The sequence below is a fragment of the Labrus mixtus genome, chromosome 12 (genome assembly GCF_963584025.1).
Source record: "Labrus mixtus chromosome 12, fLabMix1.1, whole genome shotgun sequence".
NCBI classification, from domain to species: Eukaryota; Metazoa; Chordata; class Actinopteri; order Labriformes; family Labridae; genus Labrus; species Labrus mixtus.
The window spans coordinates 18,583,219-18,606,830 of record NC_083623.1 but is presented as its reverse complement, the minus strand read 5'-3'; the positions used below and the strand labels follow the sequence as shown (position 1 = coordinate 18,606,830).

At 40.4% G+C, this 23,612-nt stretch overlaps 1 pseudogene; it reads left to right on the top strand.

Moving 5' to 3' along the window:
• Nucleotides 1–23,612, top strand: part of LOC132985398 (kelch-like protein 29) — a 105,945-nt pseudogene that overhangs the window by 32,237 nt on the left and 50,096 nt on the right.

Genomic DNA, 23,612 nt, shown 5'->3' with positions numbered 1-23,612 from the left:
CGTTTTTTTTTTTTTAAATATAGCCTATAAATAAAGCCTCCCATAGTAGCTTATAAAGTGGAATTCTTAGTTGGAAATCACAGTAAGGTACTGAGGTGAAACTTAAAGCTCCTGTTAGAAGTTTGTGGCTGGCTGGTTAACACACGGAAACTTAAGCCTCATCACAATGATTGACCAATTAAATGTTCTTTTAATCCTTAAACAAACAAACCACATGCAATTTGTTTTCTTATTCCTGCTCTTTTCTTTGCCTCTATTTCGCCTCTACTTTGTTCTTCTGGTGCCATCTTTTTCTGAATCTGTGTGTGTGTGTACACACGGATCTGCCCAAAGCTGTACTTTCTACTCCTCCGGGTCTTTTCATGCATGCTCATTGGAGAAGGAAACAAAGGCCCACACAGGGTCTTTAAGGGGCACAAGTTCCTCTCTCTCTCTGTGTCCCCTGTTCCCTCGCACGACTCAGTCCAGGCTGGTTGACAGCAGTGCTGAAGCCGTAGCAGCTCAGCTCAGCAGATTGGAGCACGGGGAATATAAAGCGTCCTCATGGTGGACTATTCTATAAAGCTGTATGGAGCCACTGCTGTCTGAGGGGTTTCCAGGATTTCTGCTTCCTCAATGAGCTGATTTGTTGGGAATAGACTCAGAGTGTTGAGACGTCTGCAGAAATGAATGAGGCTGTGATTGTTAGAGGTACAGTATGTGTTACCGTCTATTAAGAGTGATTGCTCCTTAAAGAAATCCAGACTTGACTGGGTAATGTATACATCTGATTTGCTCGTGAATCATTGTATGTTCAGAAGATGGAGACTCAATTCGTGCCAGGATGTTGTCCATGACACTTACTCTTTTTAACGCCTGATATTAAGCCACTTAAGCTCTTTAGGTGGAATATCCTGAGCTGGAGTTGTTAGAGATCATTGTTTATGAAACATACCCTGAATAAGTGAATGTTTCCTTGCTTAAAATTGTGCAAAGAAATAGGTCAAAATTCTCCACAGTGTGATTTTACATGGTACCATGTCCTCCTCTGGAATATTGTCTGAGAGGAAAAAAATGAAATTCTTAAAATACATAATTTAATTTATTATAATGAATTTCTATTTATGAGAGTAGAGTTTCACTCTATTACCATAATAAAGAAATCTGTTTGTTCATGTACGATTAAAAACTTCATGAATCAAAACTAAATCATTGTTTTTGTTAAACAAAATTAACTGCATCAAATTAAAGATTTTTGTTGAACCCAGAGCAGACATCCAAGCATTGCCCTGGTGAATCAAAATGAACATTTTACTATAAAAGACTGTCAGATCTCATCATAATATTCATAATATATAACAAAGTTATTCCATTTTCTTTTCTAGAAGACTGTTTGTCTGAAAAATGATGGGGAATTAAAAAAGCTTATTGCAGGCTCTCTAAATGTCTGCGAAGTTAAAACAATCCAGTTCTCTTTTGTTCACATCTGTAATTTACTATTTGTGATCGGGTTAAAAAAAAGCAACAGAACACGCCAATAACATCAGATCATGTATCCATCGTATTTCGCTTTTATCATTTACTTCACCTCATCAATCCCTGCATAGATCCTCCTGACATCATTATGACATCATCATTTCAGGCCTCTGTGATTTGACGGGGAAAGGCATTTTTAGGTCAAACACTAACAGCTCTTTGCTTTGAAAGAGTTATTTTTTGTGTGTGCATGTACTATAAATCTGGTCTTGACTCACTCTTCTCATTCTGCTGCAATTTGAAATACAATGTCTGAAACGTCCCGACTATTTAGAACGTTTTTTTATGAGAAAAAATGTTTTCATCTTCATCAGTCCAGTCCGCTTTGATCCACAGACTGAGCTGCTTCAATATAAGATGTAAACAGATGTAAAATACTTTTTATTATTTTTTACCCAGCTATCTTTTTTCTTTTTACAAAAATATTTTCTTCTAAATCTGCATGAAGACTAAAGTATTAAGAAAGAGTGGTTTATAGTTTTTCTCATCTTCTAGCTGAGCTGTTCTTCTTTCTGCCAAACATCGAATGTCATCCAACCGCTCACTAGGGGGGGGATTAGACATTTAGATGTGCTGCTGAAACACATCATTTATCAGAAGAGATAAGAAAGAAAAAGAAGCGATAAGAGGACAACTTATTAAATCAACAGCAAAATCATAAGAAAATAATTATTTTGATTTATTTTCCCAGGGTTCCATCTCTTTCCCGTCTTCTCCACCTTATCTTACTTACTCAGCTTTTTATACAAATGATTAACATGAAAAAATAGACATTAACTTTTTAAAAAGTTGAATAAATAAAAGCTCTTCCTATTGTTAAAAAACAGTACTAAAAATAATGTATCTTCTACTTGCTCTCAAATAATAAATTCTTATTATTGTGTCACCTCTTCTCTCTTGTATAATGGACTGTCAATGTACATAATATTCAAATTTAAATTTAAATGCTTCACACATGCTTCATGTAAATACTGTAAAAACTTTACCCCATGTAAATTAACCCATCTGTTACATCATTACATATTTTATTATCATGTTCATATCAGCATTTTTGCACTACCCACGACTGCACTATTTCTCATTTAATCTTGCACAATGTGAGTTTTTTCTTATTTTGTGTTTATTGTTGATATTTAATGTTATACTTTAAACATATAGAGCACAGTTCAACGAAATCAAACTCCTTGTGTTTATACTGAAGACTAAATACTGTTGTATTGATTGATTACATTATTTTTCCTGCAAAGTTGTGATTTATAGTTAAATATCTGAAACCTTATCCAGCGTGTTGACAGAAATTGAGAGTTTATTTTCTTTGTCTCCTTTCAGTACAATTGAATTGGGGAAAAATACAAATAGTGAACTGTCTGATTGATTGGTGTATACACACAGTAACGTCACATAATGAACATTTCATGACACCGATGTTTCTTGATTTTATGTCTATGTCTTTTTTTTGCTCTTGACTTTTTTGTATATTTTACACAGAATCCAGAGAAAAAACCCTGAAAATATTACAAGTGTGTTAAGAGATATATCACATTTATATTTTGGCACGAACACCAAATGGTGGGCCCACAGGAGCACATGTAAAACAAATGTAGAGCCCTAAAATGGCTCCAAGTTTGGCAACCAATGGTGTGCTGCCTTGCCCTCTTGAGCAGCCAATCTGAGCTATGATTGGCTGCACCATGCCTAAATAAGGGAGGCATGATGCGCTCTGATAGGTTATTGGAAACCACACCGAGGACCCAATTGGCCCCAGGACTCTGATGTTTTACAGTAGAGTTACTATTGGTTAAGCAAGCTCTCCCTGTGCGTTGTGACAACCAATTAGGAAAAGCCAGCTCAGGCTCTAGCTGCTAAAGTGAACAGCTCAGAGGAAGGCAACTACGCGAGCACATTTCAGTGTTTTCACACTTTGAATTACTCCAAAACCACCATACAATTAAACACATTTTCTAGTGTACAAAACAAATTCCAACTACTTTATTTATGAAGACACCTCAGAATAGATTTCTCTTAAAGAGTATTGAGTCGTCTGCTGTTACAAAGCTGCCATGGTCCCATTGAACGCGGCTAAAACCCTCCATGCCAAAGCTAACAAAAAGGGGACGCCATGTGCAGTTTCATGGTCCCCGGTGTTGATGAGGTGTTCTAGGAGGCCATGATTATCTTTTCCATCAGGCATTTAGGTGTGTCTGCATGGCTCAGAGGCAGCCATTGTTTTCGCTGACAGGCCGAGTTCTATGGCTCTCTCAAAGTTACTGTGTGTTCACTATGCACAGTCCATGCTCGCACAGTAATCAGAGAGCTGGCTAGATTGATGAAGACGAGGCCTTTGTGTTTTAATGTGAACGTACGGCTCACTCTAACTCATGCTGCTCTCCCTCCAGTCCAAATACAATAGACATGTTGTCAAAAACAGGATCTATTATCGTGTTTTTCTCCTCTTCTGTATTCACCATGTTTAATAACCAGGTCATTTTCTTTCTGCTCATTCATTCTTTGATACAAAAACTCTGAAAGATGCAGCTCTCATTTAAAAGACTTTCATCAAAGTGAGCCTCTGAGCTCCACCTTATTTGTCATGAGTCTTTATTCTGTTTAATTTCATCTGCTGAATGAATTCAGAGCTGAGCTCAGTGTCAGTCAGGAGAATTAAGGCGCTAAATGAGAGTATAATATTCAGCCTCATAGAGGCCTGAATGTCTTTCTGGGATAATTAAATCTCTGCTTTGAATCTGACGTGAACTCAGACCTCTTTCAGGATGCTAAAGACCAACTCATTTATTTCAGCACCAAGGGGTTTCGCTGATACCATCACATGTCGGATCAACACAAACTTAATGTCTGGATGGATGAGTAAAGCTTATTGTACACAAAGACATGCATGGCTTCATTTTTACTCGTGATAAGTAACCGTTCAGATTAGCAAAGAGTTAATAAAGTAAAGTTTAGGACATTTTTGAAAGAAAAGTCATTATTTGCACTTAATTAGGTATCTCTTCTTATCTTTCCCCAGCAGGTTATATGTGACGTTAACACAGACTCTACTCTGTGCTAAATACTTGTTTACCCTGCAGCCTGCAGTCTCTATAAAACCTGTAAATTCAAAGAAGACAGTATGGAAGCTGACTCCCTCTAAAATCATCCAAATTATTGTGTCTGTAGCTCTCTATTTGAATCTCTCGGGGGTTCTCTTTTAGTGACGTTCTTGAGAGCAGATTAACAGAGTTGAAGTGTTGGTTCTCCCTCCTGAGGCTGCAGAACAAGTTCCCCTTCTCCCGCTGATTCTCCCTCTCAGCTTCCCCTCATGGTGCCTCATTAAGACGCAGCGATACAAGAGCCTCCGACACAACGCTACAGGAAGAGCAGGCCTGACATGGTGCTGTTATATGCTAAATGATATTATTCATTGTGCACTCCGGCCTACAACTGCACATTGTTTACTCCAAGCATGTTTTTCAAGATTATGTTTTTATTTATTTAGATAAGATGGGTGGGGTGGATGGAGTTTTCAAAGAGGGGATGTTGGGATTTGAGGATCAGCTGTTGATTTCTCATTGAGCGATGTTTGAAGGTCAACTCTTTGCTGAGAATGGAACTTGTATAAAGCCCAAAAAAATTATTTTTAAATATAAATAATGCATCGACAGAGTCTCTGTTTTCATCCCATATCTCTTTTAGACGCTCTTAAATCTCATTCAGCTTCCCTTCATTGAGGTTGTAGCTCAGCAGTGAACATTAACAGAGGTCAAAAACACTTGTTCAAATGTCTTTACATAATAAGGATAGCTATTGATCTCAGTTCTATGTTGTACACCAGCATGCTTTGGTAAGAGCACATTTCTCAGTTGTGTCTAAAATATAAGAGCTATTTTGTAACCTGCACTTTTAATCATCGTCTTCTGTTTTTTTATTGTCATGATTTTATTGTCTTATGTATGTATGAAAAGTGAGAAAAATCAAATAGATGTTGAAGGTGTTGAACCAGAAGCGCAGAGCGAAAGAGTTTACAGACCTGAAAATAATAGTTGAAGGCAAAGAGTTTGAAGTCCACCAAAATGTTCTAGCTTCCTGCAGCTTGTATTTCAAGGACCTGGTGAAAAGGTTTGCCTTCTCTTCCCCCCCCCCCTCACACCAGCTCTTGATCCAATCTGTTCTTTCCATACAGCAGGCAGCATTTTTGTTTACTTTTCCCCTCCCCCCTCTCTCTTTTTCTTGCAGGTGAGTGAAGGCTAGTTTCTAATTTCTCTCTCTTCCCACTTAAATGAATGTATCTGAAAGCAGAGAATAAAGATTAAACCTCGTCATTACCTTTCCTCCCCATGTAGGGCAATTTAAACACATTTCCATTTTAATGAGCAGAGAAAATGTCCCATGACTGGGGATGTTTCAGAAGCTTTAGAAAAAAAATCAAATATTCTCAACGTTAGGTGATCATTTACTGAAGTAACACTGTCTTCTGTGGGCTCAGGGATTTTTGTGTCCAAAACCGTAATTTTCTTGTGTCCTCATCCTTACTTTTAATCCTCTCAGGTGTTTTCAACTTGATTAGAGTCCACTTGGCCCAATGTTGTTTTGCTTCCATGGTTATGTTTCTGAGTTTGTATGAGGGTGTGTCTTTGTTCTTGTTTGCATGGTGATGGATGAAGTAAGAAATGAAACAACAAACATTGAGACACAAAAAATCTCTTGCCATAGCCACTCATGTCCATCACAGCTCAACTCTGAATTTGAGTCCCAGTTGCTTATTTTATTATCTTTTTGTCTATTTTTTCTTTACATTCTTAAATGCGTTTCTATATTTCCTACTGCTTCCTACTGCTATATCGTGTTTAAGAGCAACTGTAACAACCACATTTACCCCTGGGATTAATAAATTGGAATATAAAAATAATAACAAATATTTCTGATTCTGAAGAATCTTAACCAGGACCTTTTCTTATTTTCAGACGTCCTTTCAGCTCTCTCAACTACAGTCTGTGTGTGTTTTTTTACACGACAGTGTTTCTTCTTTCCCAAGAGTTTGAATGTATTCTTTTGTGTGGGTGTGTGTGTGTTTGTTTGTGTGTGTGCGTGTGTGTTTGTTTGTGTGTGTGCGTGTGTGTGTGCGCACGTTTGTGTATATGTGATGAATGGAAGAACAGAATGGTTATGTATAATCATGGCTAACAGCTTACTCAGAGATAAGTAGAGATTTCTTCACACGCATACACACACACACACACACACACACACACACACACATGCACACACACATGCACGCACACACACACACAGAGACTCTATGACTTGCTTACAATAGTCTAAAGCTGAATTTAAGCAACATGAAATGGCAAAGTAATTTAGAAAAATACTTTCAGAAATTCTAAATTGTCTTTCTCCTCCCTTGTCTTTTCTCCAGCACCGCTATCACTCACAGTATGTGTTCGTACAACCTGCCTACTCACTCCATGATAACTGTTGGATGGAACTCTTTTTCTAAGTTTGGCACACCGCCTTTCATCGCCCACACCCAAAAGCCTATTCCCCTTCCCTTTAAAGGGCAGGTGCACAAAGCAGGGAGACAAATCATTTTTGATTTATCTGGTTTACCCCTTGAGATTTTCCAATCTGTGTGCTCTGCAGGTATTTAATTTATGACCACTGCGTCTCTGCACCACAGTAATATGAAAAGCTCCAGAGTCTTTAAGCAGTCCTGACACAGGCTTTCATATAGTTTGTTATTTCTCTCAAGGAGTTTTCTGTGTGTGAGTCACAGAGTGTTATGACTGTGAGCTGGTAGAGCGCTGTGTTAAAGCTCATTACAGTGTTGGCCCTGTGTGAACACTGCAGCTGAGTCCTGAGAGCACTGCTCAGCCCTCTGCTGCCGCTCTGAGCCTGAGGTGGAGACACTGTAATACTCCCCTCAACAAACAACATTACATTACAACTTTAGTCTGACTCACTTGAAGTGTCCTGAATAATAACGAAAGCTTTAAATACACACAATGGCCTCAATACCACAAAATAAACTGTTATTACCAGCTGTGATAAAGCCACAACAAAGTTTTATTATGTATGCTATTGATTCATGACTCATGATGTAACAGAACATGCAAATGGAGGGTAGTTTTAGTCCAGACATTGTGGGGTTTGTATAATCTTCTATCTTGACATATCTCCGCAGTGTGAGCATTTTCCCTGCATCGATGTCTTGTACAAATAAATTGGATTTTGCAATTGAGGTGGTTCTAATTGTACTCGTTGTGCAGGTTGATAAGCATACTGTACTGTTCCTCTATTTTTAGATCCATTTCATCCAACTCTTTTTTTCCCTCCATTAACTATCAATCACACTCCCCCCTTCTTTCTCCCTTACTCCCCCCATAACGCTTTGTTGTTTGTCTTGCTTTGAAGGAAGGATTGAGCAACTACCTTATTTCTTTTTCCAGCCAAAGTCCATCCAGAGAAAAATGCAATTGTATTGCATGTGTTTTTGGATGTTTTTCTGCACTTTCACCTCCTCAGGGTGATTTAAAATGACAACTAATGTCTCAGTTCATACACTACAGGCTGCTGGGATAAAGGTTATGTTTAGGTGTGATGATGTTTGATGTTTTTATTGTATACTGTTGTATTTCCTGGTAGGAGATTATATCTTTAATAAAGCACAGCACTGTCATGGAACAACCAAAGCCCTCCCACAGAAGGATGGGTGCTGGATCCTACCTGCCTTCCTTTTTGCTTCCTTTGCACCCCCCCCCCCCCCCCCCCCCCGCCTTTCATCCCTCCCTCTTCTCTCTCATCTTCACTCTGACCATTTCATCCTGTGTCATCTGTATCTTCTTATTTGTTGTGGTGTTTGTTGTGACTTCTAAAAAAACAAACATAAAATGAACTCTCTCTCCCACACAAACACACACACGCACACACACACACGCACACACACACACGCACACACACACAAACAGACAGAGCTAGACTTCTGAGTTACAGAAGCAAACAGCCTCCAACCATCTTAATGGAGGCTACTTTTCTTAACGATGTCCATGGCTGCAGGAGAGAGACGTGTAGTTGGGACACACATTCTGCAGAGCCGTGATTCCGTTTATTTTGCCCTTGAGTGTATTATTGTTTCACATGCGGCATTAAACTCGGATGGTGAGTTGATAACCTTCTGATATATCCCGTTGGGGATTGTATTCTCTGCTCTAATACCCATAAGCACACAAAAGCAGCAGTGGTGTAGATTTTCAAAACGGCAAGAGCTTTACCGTACAGCACACTTTACCCAGCATCCTTTACATTCTGTCATGTTTGAACTGTGCTGTCTGTTTCTTTCTCTGTTTTCTGTCTGATAGTTTGTATGTACCCTGACATGTATGCATGTCCTCCTCTAAAACTATGCATACATGAAACAAAGCAATAATGTTTGTTTAATCTTGTTTCAGATGCAGCAACATAGTTAAAATGTAAAGAAGTAGAAACCATCCAAAGTTCAGTTTCTGTCCCTTTTTCACTTTAAGTTGTGTAATGATTCTCTTATTGTCTCCACACTCTCGTGCTGGCCTAGATGTGTTTTGGCTGTTAGTGTAGTATCTGTGGCCCCCTCCACTTTTCTGTTTGTGTATTTCCTTGTTTTTCCTCTCATGGTATTCCTAATCTTCCTCCCTCTGCTGTGATTGGTTGATCAGGTCATCAAGGGAAACGAGGAGTGGCGAGGTGCTGGAGCTGAGCATGAGCAACATCAGTGCAGATGTTCTGGAGATGCTGCTCGAGTTCGTCTATACGGGATCACTGGTCCAACTCAAAGACGCTGCTTGAAGCCGCCAACAAGTTCCAGTACAACACCTTCTGTAAAGTCTGTGCCTCCTTCTTAGGTAGGAGCAGCTGAGACTAAAGGAGTGTGTGTGTATGTGTATGTGTATGTGTGTGTGTATGTGTGTGTGTGTGTGTGTGTCTGTGTGTGTGTGTGTGTGTGTGTGTGTGTGTGTGTGTGTGTGTGCGTGCGTGCTTGAAGGTGTGATTGCTAAGCTTCTATTAACAATTGTGCATGAGCATTAAATCAATCAATATTCCTTCCCGTGTCTACAGCCTTGTGTATCCTCAAACATTGCCACTGTTCATCACTATGCACAACCTCACAGGACATCTTGAGCTGAAAATAATTTCCTTCCCCTCTCCCTGGCACATCACAATCTTTTCTTGTTTCGTTTCCAAGGCGTGCAGCCGTGTGTGAATCCTGGCCGTGGGCCCTATCAGTCGGGTGGGTTGCCTCTGAGCTCGTTCAAGTGGGCGGGGCCCAAAAGATTGGGCAGATTTCTAACAAGGTCAGGGAACAATTGTCACTTTATTGACCATTCGTCTGGCCAAAAAACATGATGCAATCTGGGTGGCCCCGGTAGCCTAGTGGTTTGTGCGCAAGCCCCATGTACGCAGGCTGAAGTCCTCCAAGTGGGTGGCCAGGGTTTGAATCTGACCTGTGGCTCCCTTCCTGCATGTCTGTCCTCTCTCTCTCTCTCCTTAATATCTGACTCTATTCACTGTCCTAGCTCTAAACAAAAAACATTGTGTGTGTGAGTGTGTGTGTTAACTGTACAACCAATTTGTGATGAATGATGATCGAATTACAGACTCATCACCTTAAATGCTTTCTAAGAGAACGCAAACTGTACTGTGAGCCTTATCCATGTTGGCCTGGATATCCGGGTGGATTTGTGTGTATGTGTTGGTGAGTTTGTGTAGTACACGCTGAGATCTGACAGTACGTCTTTAATGTGCCCAACTAATCCCAAATCTGCTCTCTGAAATCCAGCACCTCCTTCCTGGGCTGTGAATCGATCGACTCCCCCTGTTATTTGTCCCCAGAGCTGTTTTGAGAGATTATGTTGTCCCTTTAGTCTCAGACACATACACACCCCGTTAGACTGAGATTCTGTGGCACCTGCAGCTGATATTTCTGCCTGCTTTTAGTCATCTATGATCTTCTTAAGTCTGAATGGTGTTTTTCTCTGTCTTAATCTTCCTCTCTGTCTCTCTCTTGTTTTGTCTCTCTGTCCTGTCTCTGTGTGTCTCTGACCTGGTATATTGACTGGGGGAGTGCTGGCTATGGGTGAAGCCATGAGCTGCACCGAGCTCCACAACATAGCCAAAGCCTTTGCACTGCAGAACTTCCCCGAGGTGGGTAGAGATTTCTTATCTTTCAGAACTATTAATTCATTCATTAGTACTGTAGAATTTACACTACTTCAGAGGGCATAAAGGAAAATAAAACTATTAGCAGACAGCACCATGTTTCAAACTCTTATGATTAACTGTGTGTGAAGCAGTTTACTATATGAGCATGATGTACTGTACTATGTGTTTTATATTAAGCAGCTTATGGATATCCTGAAGCTAAAATGTGTACCTTGTTTTTGAAACACACACACACACACACACACACACACACACACACACACACACACACACAGACAAACTGAAATGCTGATGCTTCAACTTATTTCAGATCAAATTTCACTAAAGGACATTACATGGTAATTATTTTTCAATTAAAGGTTTGAAACTATTTTGAATTCTTTGCTGAGGGTAACTGTAGATAAAACGATCAATACCACTCTCGTGTATCTCTATGAAATAGTAAGCTTCAACATGGAGTCAGTAATGTGTATTTTAGCTGTGTTTTGGAATAAAGGAGAACAGCTATGTTGGTTAAAGTGCTAATAAACCAGGCCTAGTAGCACTTCCAAAGTGCACTTATTAAATAGCTTTGTGTCGTCTTACTTAATTTGCCTGCACAAGTCTCAGTGTCAGATGTAACACCACATTTATTACATAATACCCTTTATCAGCTGTCCACTTTGTTAATTTTCAAATGAGGAAGCAATATATCAGCAATATAATCACTAATTATTCTCTGTTTGAGCTTGTAAAGCCGACAGAAGTAATTGGTAAGTGTCATTTAAGAAGTTTGACTGGGTTTGTTTCTCCTCAGGTGGCAGTACAAGAAGAGATTCTGAGTGTGTCCAAGGAGGATCTGGTGTCCTACCTGTCCAACGACAGCTTCAACACCAAGGCTGAGGAGCTGCTCTACGAGACGGTCATCAAATGGATCAGACAAGACCCCGACTCCAGAGTGCAGGTAATGAAAAATAAGAGAGAGCTGATGACTGTTTGTGTATGTGTAACATAAGGTGACTGTTATGTGTAACATAAGGTGAAAATCGAGGTACAACTCTTATTCCCTCTGACAGTACAGATACTGTATGTCTGCAGAGCTTTATTAGTGTGGTTGTTCTGTCAGCTCTGAGAGATACGCACAGCATACATAAGCAGACATGTAACTATTTGTTCTCTCTGGGTGGTGTTCATCAATTTAGTGCTTCAAATACACCCTAACACAGCATTTGTTTATAATCCCAGGAGTGCTTTGTCCACACAATGTGCTCTATTCTTAGTTACACTTCGTTTGTTTGTGACAAACTGTACTGCAGAAAAGAACAACAAGAACTGAAACATTCACAGTCATTTTCTGTTTTTCTTTTCTGCCTAGCAGGTGTTTGATTTATTCCTGGATGCTGTTAAAAATGATCAAGGTTTCTTCCAGTAGAAAGGTGAATTAATGAGTTACAGCGTGTAATATTCAAACGAGGAATCGATGAACCTCAAGGTGAACCCCACATCCATGAAAAGATAAATGGCCCGAACTGAAGACGGATATCCATCCAGGGGTTAAAAAAAAAAACCTCAAACCTCAACAATCAATGCTACTTTATTGGTACACACTTTAATGAAGTGTGACTATCAATAATTTTCCACTTTTGCATTAAACATTGAGTGGCTATCCTTTGATATGGCACTGTTGGATTATGGAGAAATCCATCAGGCCATCAGGAGTGTTTTGTAGTGAAGTACATGCTCTCATCTGCATCTAAACTAGCTCAGCCCCGCAGACTCCTGCAATCTCTCACTCTAATGGAGAGGTGCAGAGGTGACGTACTCAGATGATGTAGAAAAAAAAAAAGAAAGAAATGGAACATTTTCCTCGGTTGTCTTAACAGTCCAGCACACTTGTTCCTGACATGAGACACCAAGGTCACCCCATCTCAGATGAGAAAGAGGAAGTCGAGAGGGAGGGCAGGGAAGAGAGATGGAGCGAGAGAAAGAAGCAGAGCAGGACAGATGTGGATACGCTAGAAATAAAGAAAGATTTAAAAAGTAATGGAAAAAAAGCCCCTGTGTTCTAATCTGATATCCAGCTGATGGTTCCTCCGTGCACAGCCATGACATCCAGGCAGCAGAGATGTGCTCAAGCACTCGGTCAAACTCAAATCATCTTTGTGACATAAAAAAACCAACCCTGCAGGCCTGCAGAGAAAACAGAAGAGGGGGAGAACTGATATGTTGAAGTCTGAACCCATCATGCCTCAGGGGGAGATCATGTGACCCCTTGATTCAGTTTACACGCATGGTCCAGCATCAGCTCATCATTCCCCCTCCTACGTTCCAGTTTGGAGTCAGAGAGCAGCAGAAAATCACTCCCCCAGAACCTGCAAAACTTTTAATGACATGTCAGGAAGAATGTCACAGCACTGCTGCAAAACTCAGACAGGGAGGAGGCAAAACTTAAAGCCTTCAACCCAGTTTGTGTGCATATGGATTCATTTGTCTGTGCAGGCATGTGTGTCTGTGTGTGTGCTGTGAGTTATAAGCTGCAGGCTATTTAGGGTGGAAAATTGATATACTAAAGGTGCTGGGTAAATAATATGCATTTTTTTCTCTCTGCTATGCTGCCACTAACATCTGATGGTACAAGTTCCAGGATACAGCACGGACATCGCTTGGAGACAGACGGCAGGGCTGAACTAGCTGACGCACTTAGGGGACAATAATATTAAACGGTGAAAATGGTGACTAATAACCGGCCAAGAGATCAGGGGCTATGGCCCATTGATTACATTTTTTAGATGACAGTTGGCTGACCCGTCTCCTACTAGGCCGGGTCCAAACCTCCCCCTCTGTTCTCTCCTGCTCAGATCATGACGGTCTCTGGATGAAGTAAAATGTTAGATTCAAAATGCAGGCATGGTCTGCTAGTGCAGTACACACTGTCATTCAGCCACAGGTGGAGAGAAGAAAGGTGTGTATCTCTGTCAGGAAGAGAGCTGGAGAAGCAGGTGTGGGTCAGGGAAGCGGAATGACATTGTGAGTACGAGGAGAGTGAGGTCATGGCTATAACAAGCGTTAATAAGCTGATAGGAAGTCTGGCCAAGCAGTGAGTGACATAGGTCTGTATTTTAACATATTGTAAGTAACATTATTAGGATTATGATTCATAAAGATAGATGAAGAAGCTGTTTAGTCTGTTATTTCTGTTGCTCTTATGCTTAATTTTATGAAGGATGGGTGGTTAAAAAAACTAATGCCACACTGAAAAAATGAAATGGAACTCCTGCCTACAAATAATACATTAAGAAAAAAATAAAGGCTAGTAAATGTATTTTTTTTTACAATTTCTCAATTTCCTGATCTGATGACATAATCGAATCTGTGACTTAAATTTGTTATTGATTAAACAGAACATAATGCCTTCTCAATTAAATGTACTGTAACAGATGTGTATAGGACACAAAAACACAATTTGTTATTTTGGCCAGTAAAAAAATATGTTTGGCTGGTGAATTTTTTCATCTACCTGCCACCATGGCCGGTGAGTCAAAAAGTTAATTTTGGACCCTGCCTCTGAGTCTGCAGGATATGGTTTATTTAATAAAGGATCCTATCTCACTGGGTGACTCTACCTGACAAAAGAGCATGATTAATGGACTTTTTGGAAAGTGGCCAACTAATGTACCAGCTAGGAGGGAAGTTAATTGTGTATTTTCATGGTAGAAATAGACAACAAGAACCAGCTGTCCACTTATCAGAAAGAACAATGTGCTGCCCTGACATTTGAGGCTCTCAAGCCAAATCATTACAGTTAGTCATATGCTTAGAAGTTATTCGTTACTATTGACTCTGGTAATGTAGTTATATGAATTAATTTTGCCTCCAGCACTCATGAGGCGGAAATAAAAACATTTCACCAAACAAATAATCTTATAATTGTCTAATCAGAGCAGAACATTTTCAAAAATGCTATGAGGCTATTTGAGGATATAAACTGAGTGTCTCTCCGTTTTTTTGATTCATTAACCCTCAAAATTACAAATTACTTTTGTACCACAAGCATCACTTTAAATTTAGTCATTCACTTTTTCAGCTCAAAAACTGGAGCGTTTGATCATTATGCACCCCTTAAGTAAAGAACAGTTAAAGAACAGGCTGTCAAATACATTTCCAGTCTCAGTCCTTGGCTCAACACTGGAAATCCCTTGGATATCAGCTCTGGCGCAACTTGAATAAGAGATTGTACAGGACTGATTCTGGCCACCGGACTTTGGACCGACATCCTCATCTTATTCCTTTGTTGTCCCAGAGCGCCCGCAGTCCTGATGTGTGCAGCCAGCTGAACCACAGTCACTCGACCACAGCCGCTTCATATCCAGAGAGATTCAGATATGTCTTATTTTGACTGGGCAGCCTTATAAACATGCAGGAGTTGAATGAAACAAATGAATTCTGTGTCCCACAGATTCATGAAGAATTCTGAAAAAGGACAGCACTCATGAGGGAGTAAGTTGATGGAAATCCCTGGATATTTGAGATAATTGAGACACATAATTTAATGTCACATAACTTAATGTCAACATACAGCAAGCAGTCATTATTTCAAATACATTCTAAATGAAATGAGTGAAAAGAGCTTTTTTTTCTCCAATAGAAAACAAGCTGAAACATGAGTGAGAGAAGAACACATTGTACCTGTCAGTCATTGTCTCCACTACATCTCTCTCCACCCCCACCCCCGCATCCATCACACACATTGTCATGGTTATCACCCCATGATCCAAAAATAATTGTTTTTTTTGTAAAGGATGTTTCATTCCCCGTTATGGATCATAGAGAAGAGCTTATGCACAACCTGCACACACTCACAAGGATGCAGAGCAGTGGTCATTTTAACTGAGTGGGGTTTTTAGTGCTGTGAATTCAAGATGGGCTTGCCCTCTATTGAACACATACTCAGAGTCAGTGAGGGAGTGTATGATTCTAGTTGCCCTTTTATCAAATTTTAAGCCAATGCATACTCCTTTTGCTCCTCTGGGGAAAACAAATAGATATAATCTCTTGTATGTATATAAAATGCTGAGTCAACACACACACGCACACACACACACACACACACACACACATGCATTGAGAAGTGTCCTCAGTGACAGTGGTGAAATAGAAAATGTTCAGCAGACATTTGTCATCAGTGTCAGCGATGGCGTCTTCCCTGCTGCTTCTCTGCTGCCGCTGACAGATCTCAGAGGCTCCCTGTTAGACACATTATCCCTGCCTTTCACCAGACTCAACCCATCCACATCCCCTGTTCACCTACCTGAATGTGTGTGATGTGTGTGTGTGTGTGTGTGTGTGTGTGTGTGTGTGTGTGTGACTCAGGAAAAGTGAGTGTTTTGATCTGTTGTGCAGCAGGGTTTTCCTGAGAAGAGATGCATTGTGAAAACGGGTTATGTGCAACCGCTGCGATGAGGATAGCCTCGTTACATGGGGGAGTGTGACATAACCGCTAGGCTGTCCAGCACCCGGGAATCTTGAATTTTCAAACACATTTTATAGAATACTATCAGATATTTTAGTCTACTGTAAGGTTTCGCTCTAATGCCCTGAATGGCCTCTCTCCCCTGTACATAACCGACCTCCTTAGGACTTTTGGGCCTCTTAGATCATTCGACATGGGCCTTGGGGATGTCTCTCGCTCATAGCTCAAGCTAAAAGGTGATCATGCCTTTGCAGTCAAACCCCTCAAACTGTGGAACAGCGTGCCCCCCTTCCATCAGGTCTGCCCCGTCTGTTGAAGTCCTGCCTCAAAACACATTTTAACATGTTAGCATTTGAGGCCTGTAGTCCTGAAAGGCAGTTTCTATCAGGTTTTCTTTTTTGCTTTCATTATTATTATTTCTGTATTCCTATGATTGTTGTAAACTCCTGTATATTATTTCTTTATTTATAAATGTGCTCTCTGCATATATGTGATTTGACTTGACTTATAATTACTTGACCAATATAAACAAATTGTAAACCCACCTGATCATTCCCATGGCCTTTATTGCTAGCATAGCCAACACGTTTTAACCTTTTACATGTGTTTTTTGATATAATAAATGAAAGGGATAAGAACGCCAGGGGCAAAGGTACACAGAAGAATTTAAAAGATGTTTGAAACAAACGACAAATTAATCCTCCCACACAAGGACGATCTAAAGAGTGCAAATGAATGAAGGGAGACATCATTGTAAACAACATAAAGAATGATTAGAGTGAACTGCCACGTCTTTCATACTACAGTAATCCAATTTGTATAAATGCACAGGATTAGCCATGGTAGTGCTACACTTGATCAAACTGCTGTATACTTTGCATAGTGTACATTTCATAGGAAGGAAAGCCAAAAACAACAATCTTGAATGACTGTTGTCTGCAATTACTCCTGATTGAGTGGTTTAAAGGCAGGGATCCTTTTCTGTGCTATCTGACACTGAATATAAGCAGCAAGCATTTAACTTTCCCTCATTTCCATCCTGATATATTCATGTGTGGGAGGAAGAGTGAAGAGCGGGACTGGAGGTTCAGAGTGAGAGACGGAAAGAGAAAAAGAAGTGGGAGACTAAGGGAGTTAGTTAGAATTTAAGATAAAGAGACTTTTTTTCTATTAAAAAAGAAAAGGGACAGAGCGAGAGCTGGAGGATAAGAGCTGTTTTATAGAGAAAACAGCAATATCCATCACCATGCACACAGACTTAGGGGAGATTTCACTCAGTTTACAGTACAAATGAATTCATGTTTACTTAATCAGAGGTCAGCCTCAGTCACATTATCCCTCATCGCTTCAAGATTATCATTCAAATGAATGTAAAGCCTGAATGCTTAAACCAGATAAACATCAACTATGAGCACCTGATGATAAATCACTACAATCATTCTGCAGGCTGCACGTCTCATGTCCACCCATCTGTCTTTTTCTGCATTCACATGTGCAAATCTCTAAGCTGCAATGTGTGTACGTGGGTGTGTTTTTGGTTCATATTTATGTGGTAGCACTCCTTACCTTTCTGCAGAGACCGGCTGGTGTCTCTTTGAGGTACTTTACTGCCTTTTTAAGATGTTTGGCAAGCGAAAAGAGGATACAGCAGATGTGGCTTTGCGCAAGCTAAGATTTACAGATGGTACAGGAGGTGCTTGTTTTTCTCAACTCTATTTTTGCATAGAAAGAGAAAAGTTAACTTTCCTTGTTTGTGTGTTTATGTGTCTTAACAACTGATCTGACATTTCCATCATGGCTTGAACTCATAATCTGCTGTCTTCAAATTAGTTTGCTTTCTTCTGAAAGCAGATAGTTCCTTATTTAAGAAAACCCACATGAACTATTTTCCATTCACACTTATTCCTAACCAAGGCCAGTGACATCCATCCCAGCATGCACTGCACCTACAACAGAGCACTGTCTACAGCCTTCCTAACTGTAGTGGAGATGACATCATTTGGATGAATTTTCTGCAAAATGCAACGCATGCAATTAGCAAATTAAATTCAAGTTTGTCCACCTGCTGTTCCAAATCGGTGCAAGATTCTCACATATGCTCAAAAGCAGCAGAATTATTCCAACTGAGTCATGGAGAGCACCACCTGGCTGAAACTGCTGCACAAACAGCTTTAATTTAGGCGACAGGGTCAGAACAGTCAGCTGTGGACCTTTTTCAGACACTAAACTTCATCTGAAGGATGTTTGACTCAAAATGATAAAGTGTTAGAAATGGGCCTTGAGGATTGTCCACACAGGATCACTGGCATGGAAAAAAGGGTATTATGAGTAAGGAAGTGAATCCAACTTTTCCATTAAAGAGATGTGTATATGTGTTGTCCACTATATATTTTTTTTATCTATTGCTTTTATGTTGTTGATGTAAAATGTCTTTGAACATCCCTGGCAGATTTTCTGTCTGGAAACACTGTCCTATTAGTGTTTGCTTTTGTTGCTTTATTTTTGTCTTTTATGTTGTCACTGCACATCTCAATAAGTGGAACCTTCAACTTCTAATCCACCTTTCCCTCTTTTCAAATCTGTCTTCTCAGGATTTGTCACAACTGTTGGTGTATTCCCTTCATCCGTCCTACCTGCTCAACGTGGTGGATAACGAGGAGCTGATCAAATTGTCCGAGGCGTGTCGGGATCTGGTCAACGAGGCCAAGCGCTATCACATGCTGCCCCACGCCCGGCAGGAGATGAGACACCCAGGACTCGGCCCAGGCTATCTGCAGGTACAAACACACACACACACACACACACACGCACACACACACACACACACACACACACATATGCACATACACTCACACAGACAGGGATGAACTTATGTACATCATCTTTGTCCTGTGTGACCTGAGAACAAGATAGTGGTAATGTGATCTGCCGCCCTCCTGTATTTGATTTACCCGGAACAGTTTGCCAGGATCCATGCACTCCACACACACAATAACACATCCATTATTCATTTTCACTGCATAATATTTTTTAAAACACAATATAATGGATGTCAGGTTTGCGAAAGGAGACCTTGACTTGCCACTGTATTGTATTGATTTCAGCCCACGTCTGAAAGGCAAAGATTTAGAGCTCCGTAATGTTTTATTTTTAAACAACTAGTGAAAAATCTGAAAGTAAAATCCTCACACAGGTCAAATATCCAAAAGTCAGCACCGCTTTTTCTTTCCACTATCAAACTAATGACTGCTGGAGACAAGCCAGCTTGACCCTGAAAAAGTGGCCAACCACAAAGGTTTCCTGGCATTTACTGAGCTTCAGAACCTGGACTCTGTTACATCAAAGCAGCACATAAACATCTCCCAACAACTTTTTAACACTAAGAACTGTCAGGTCTGTCCTTCTCTCCAAGTCATTTAGTCATTACAATATGCAAGCAATTGATTAACATGTTTGTATGTTTTGTAAAAATCAAGGAATCAGTCTTTTTCGAAGGCGCTTCTAAATTCCCTCAGGCTGTTAGATTTTTCCCTTTGGTTGTCCAGGACTCTTTCCCCCTGTAAAGAACTGCTAATTATACCATCTGCGTTGTATTATGAGCCTCTCAACATCACGCCTCACCATCAGTTATTTTCTGCATAATAGATAATGATAATTGCCTTACAAATGACACTTTGTGGAGAGATCAGTTTGCAGTGTTGTTGTCCAGCGAGTATATCTGCCAGTAAACAAACATTTGAGGGACTTTTGTTCGGTTAACATTTTCTCAACTTTAATCAGCTGAAATCCGGGCACGAGTCTCTTGAGAAAAGACTAATGTGGCATTAGATGTGCCAAGCATCATGCAGTAACTCATTCTTGATCTGGAAGTTTCTTTCAGCTTTTTCTTCAAGCATATTCTGTCAAGTCTAATTCTTAGTGTTTGGTATACTCATGTCTTCTGCATTCTACAGACACATTATGCAGCCTGGATTGTGTGTTGATTTCCAGCAGCTTGTGGCTCTGTATACAAAGAAAGAAAAGTTTGGGGAATTACTACATTTCATGTTGCTTAAATTCAGCTCTTTGCCAACTAAGCTTCCGAATGCTGTAGACAAGTCATATGGTTTGTGTGTGTGTGTGTGTGTGTGTGTGTGTGTGTGTGTGTGTGTGTGTGTGTGTGTGTGTGTGTGTGTGTGTGTGTGTGTGTGAAACACTACACTGTGTTCCCATTTCCCTCTCTCCACGCTCGGCTCAGAAGAGAAAGGAGTGCGTGAAGGCAAACTGTTAACTCAATCCAGCCAAGTGGAATAGCACTCAAGACAAATGAGCTGTAATGACGAGGAGAAACAGGGGTCCAGCTCACCTCACACTGTTTATCTGTCTTACACACTCACTGTCACACAATATTAAAAATTTATAAAATTAAAGTACACTGGGGCGCCGGAAAGCCTAGCAGTTGAATCGCTGGCCCATGTACAGAGGCTATAGTCCTTGTCGCAGCGGCTGTGGTTTGGAATCTGCCCTCTGCACTTTCCTCCATGTCATCTCCAACTCTTTTCTCTTAACATGTCCTGTCTCTCTTCAGCTGTCCTAGCCAATAAAGGCAACAGTGGCTCAAAAATGCTTTTACCTCTCCTCTTGCCTTTCTCTCTGTCAGCTTCGTCATCTATAATCAAGAGTTAATGTATCTTAAGGCTAAAAATAAAGAATGATGCTAACACATAGACAGGACCTCTAGGGTAAATGAAATATGAGTTTGATAAGCCCACACAGAAGTTTGGCTTGCATTCACAGTTTGGAGACAAAAATACAGCTGTTCTGTGAGTTCTGAGCCAGTAGCCTTGACATATATCTTCTTATTCACTCGGGATGTAAAGATTAATCGTAAAATGTTGATAAATCGATTCAAAGGTGTCAAGATTCACATCAGTGCTCTGAAAAATGGATCGCAATAACTTTGTGAGCGTCAGCAGAGGTAGAGCAGAGGCGGTTGTTTGCTGCAGATCAGGTTTTTTACATTGAGGACGCACCACCGTCTTTTAAATCGGAGGTGTGTAAGCATTTTGGCTTCCCCAGGACAGAAAATGAAAGAGGTGAGAAAATAACAGACAAGACAAAAACTGTGTGCAAATATTGCAAGAAGACAGGAAACTACACAAATAGCACAACCAACATGATGCAGCATTTAATCGACACCACAATGAGAAGCTCCAATCACCTCCGCTTGTTGCGGGAAAACAAAACATAACAGAGCGACCGCAACATTAAAAAGAAAGCAGACCAAGATTAACAATTGTGATCGAGCATAGATGGTCATCGGATACCCTCCCTCTTTAGTTTTCCACCTAATGCTTCTGACTCTGTCCTGTTTTAATATATGTCTTGCTTTCCTGGACTAAACCTTTTCAACACTGGCAGCAGCTCATAGAATAAGTTAATTTATATTCTTCAATGTTCTTTCTAGCTGCAAGGCTTCAACACTTACCAAAAAGCAAGGTGCAGGGAAGCTTTTGTCAGTTTGGAAAGACAATAATAAGCTTAACAGAGGACTAGAACACATATGTTGCAATAATGCTGCTCTGTGTCATTTCTTCAGCCTGGTTTGTCTTTTAGAGTCAACACAGCATGAAGATTTCTGAGTTTCACCCTTCAAACTGGAAAAGCAAAATACAGGAGAGTGCAGCAGAAATGTCTTAAATCCTCAATGTGAAAATTGCTCTTCCTCGTATCCTTTTCTGTTTTGACATGTGGAATCTGAGATGGTATTTTGAGGGAGGGAGAAAGAAACAGAGTGAGTGAAAGAGGGAGAGAAAGTATGATGCAGCTTTGTATCAGCGAGCTGGAGTATGACTTTTTGATATTTCCTGCAGCTTATCAATGAAATCTGAGTAAAACCCCATTTATTTCAGCTCATTAATGAATCATGGAGATGGTAAGGATCTGCCCACTTGATCTTTTGAGTTGTGACCAATCTCAGCCTCAGCTACAGCGGAGGAGGGAGAGGGAGGAGAGGGGAGTGAACAATCACCTCGGCTGTAGTCAGAATTCTTGGCTCACTCTGTTCCTGAGCAGCAGTGTATGCTCAGCCTGAAGCCATCAGCTTTTACAGGAACACGGATCAGCCTCAGCATTTTGACCCGCTGTAGCTGCTACGAGACTGGAAGGCTGATTCAGCCTCATCAGTATGCAGCAGACAGACTGAAAAAGGTTACAGGTGAGGAAGTGGTTCTGTTCAATGTGAATGCATGTGGGCATGGTCTAACATTTCATGCTAAATGGGATTAAAACACTTTACACATTGCCAGTTCAAGGCAGGATATTTACGCCCCTGTTATGCCACTTCTGCAATGCAACACACCATGGCGAAATGGTTGTGAAGCTGTTCCGCCCCTGATCGCCCATTGGAGGTAATAATAGAGTCGTATCAGGGGCGAGACGGTGGCAGTTCATGCCAGGGCAGAACAGCCTGTACTTGGGTTTATTGAAGAGGGAACTTAGTGAAGGGGGTACTTAGTTACGGCACTGTTTGAGAATTGCAACATGTACATTTAGAGGGAACTAGATATAAAACACAATATACATGTGCCCTGATGAAAATGATATGTGCTCAGTGAGGAAACTCCTCTCCCCAAGTATGCCTTACTGTTAAGTAACGTTATCTACCCCATGGCCCTTAGTGGCCATCACAACTCAAACAGCATTACTTTCAACAGACCCCGGCTCCTTTATGTGAGGTTGCTCGGTATTGAAATTAATTGATAAAATCCTAAAAGACACTCACACATGTCCGTAACAAAATACTTGTGTATAAACTACCAAGTGAGTGTTTTATCATGATTTTAGTTAATATGTGTAACTCTAATCTTGACTTTTACTCTTATTTATTTGTTTTGTTGTCATTGTTATATATTTTGTTTTGTATGTAGGTTTAAGAAATAGATGGGCTGAAATTGCCATGTGGTGCCTTAGGAATAAAAACATTAATTCAACAAGTTTGCTCTTTTTTTTTTTATAAAGGACTTTTACCTAATGTTTTTTCCAAGTTATTTCAGGGTCACACATTTACTTTGTTTTGATTTAGTTTCAAGAACTAGATGCCATGTGGTTCTTGACAAATAAAAACATTTATTTCACAAGGCAGCTGCTGCGCATCCCCCCCCCCCCCCCCCCCCTTATCGTTTAAACGTTTTTTGGCCCAATGTGTAAATGTTTAGCAATATGATCAGTTTTGCACACCATTAGTAGAGATATTAGAAATAGGACAGGAAAGACAGAGACAGGGTAACTAGCCTCTTTGGGATAAAGCTCACCCCATCAATCATTGGTATTAATGCACTAAGGGAGGAGAATTGACATGCTGGTAAGGAGCCACAGGTCGGACTTGATCCCGGGCCAATCACTTTGAGGACAACAGCCTCTGCACATAAGGCATGTGGACTAAACACGAGGTCACCCAACCAAGGTCTCTTCTACTTTTTGT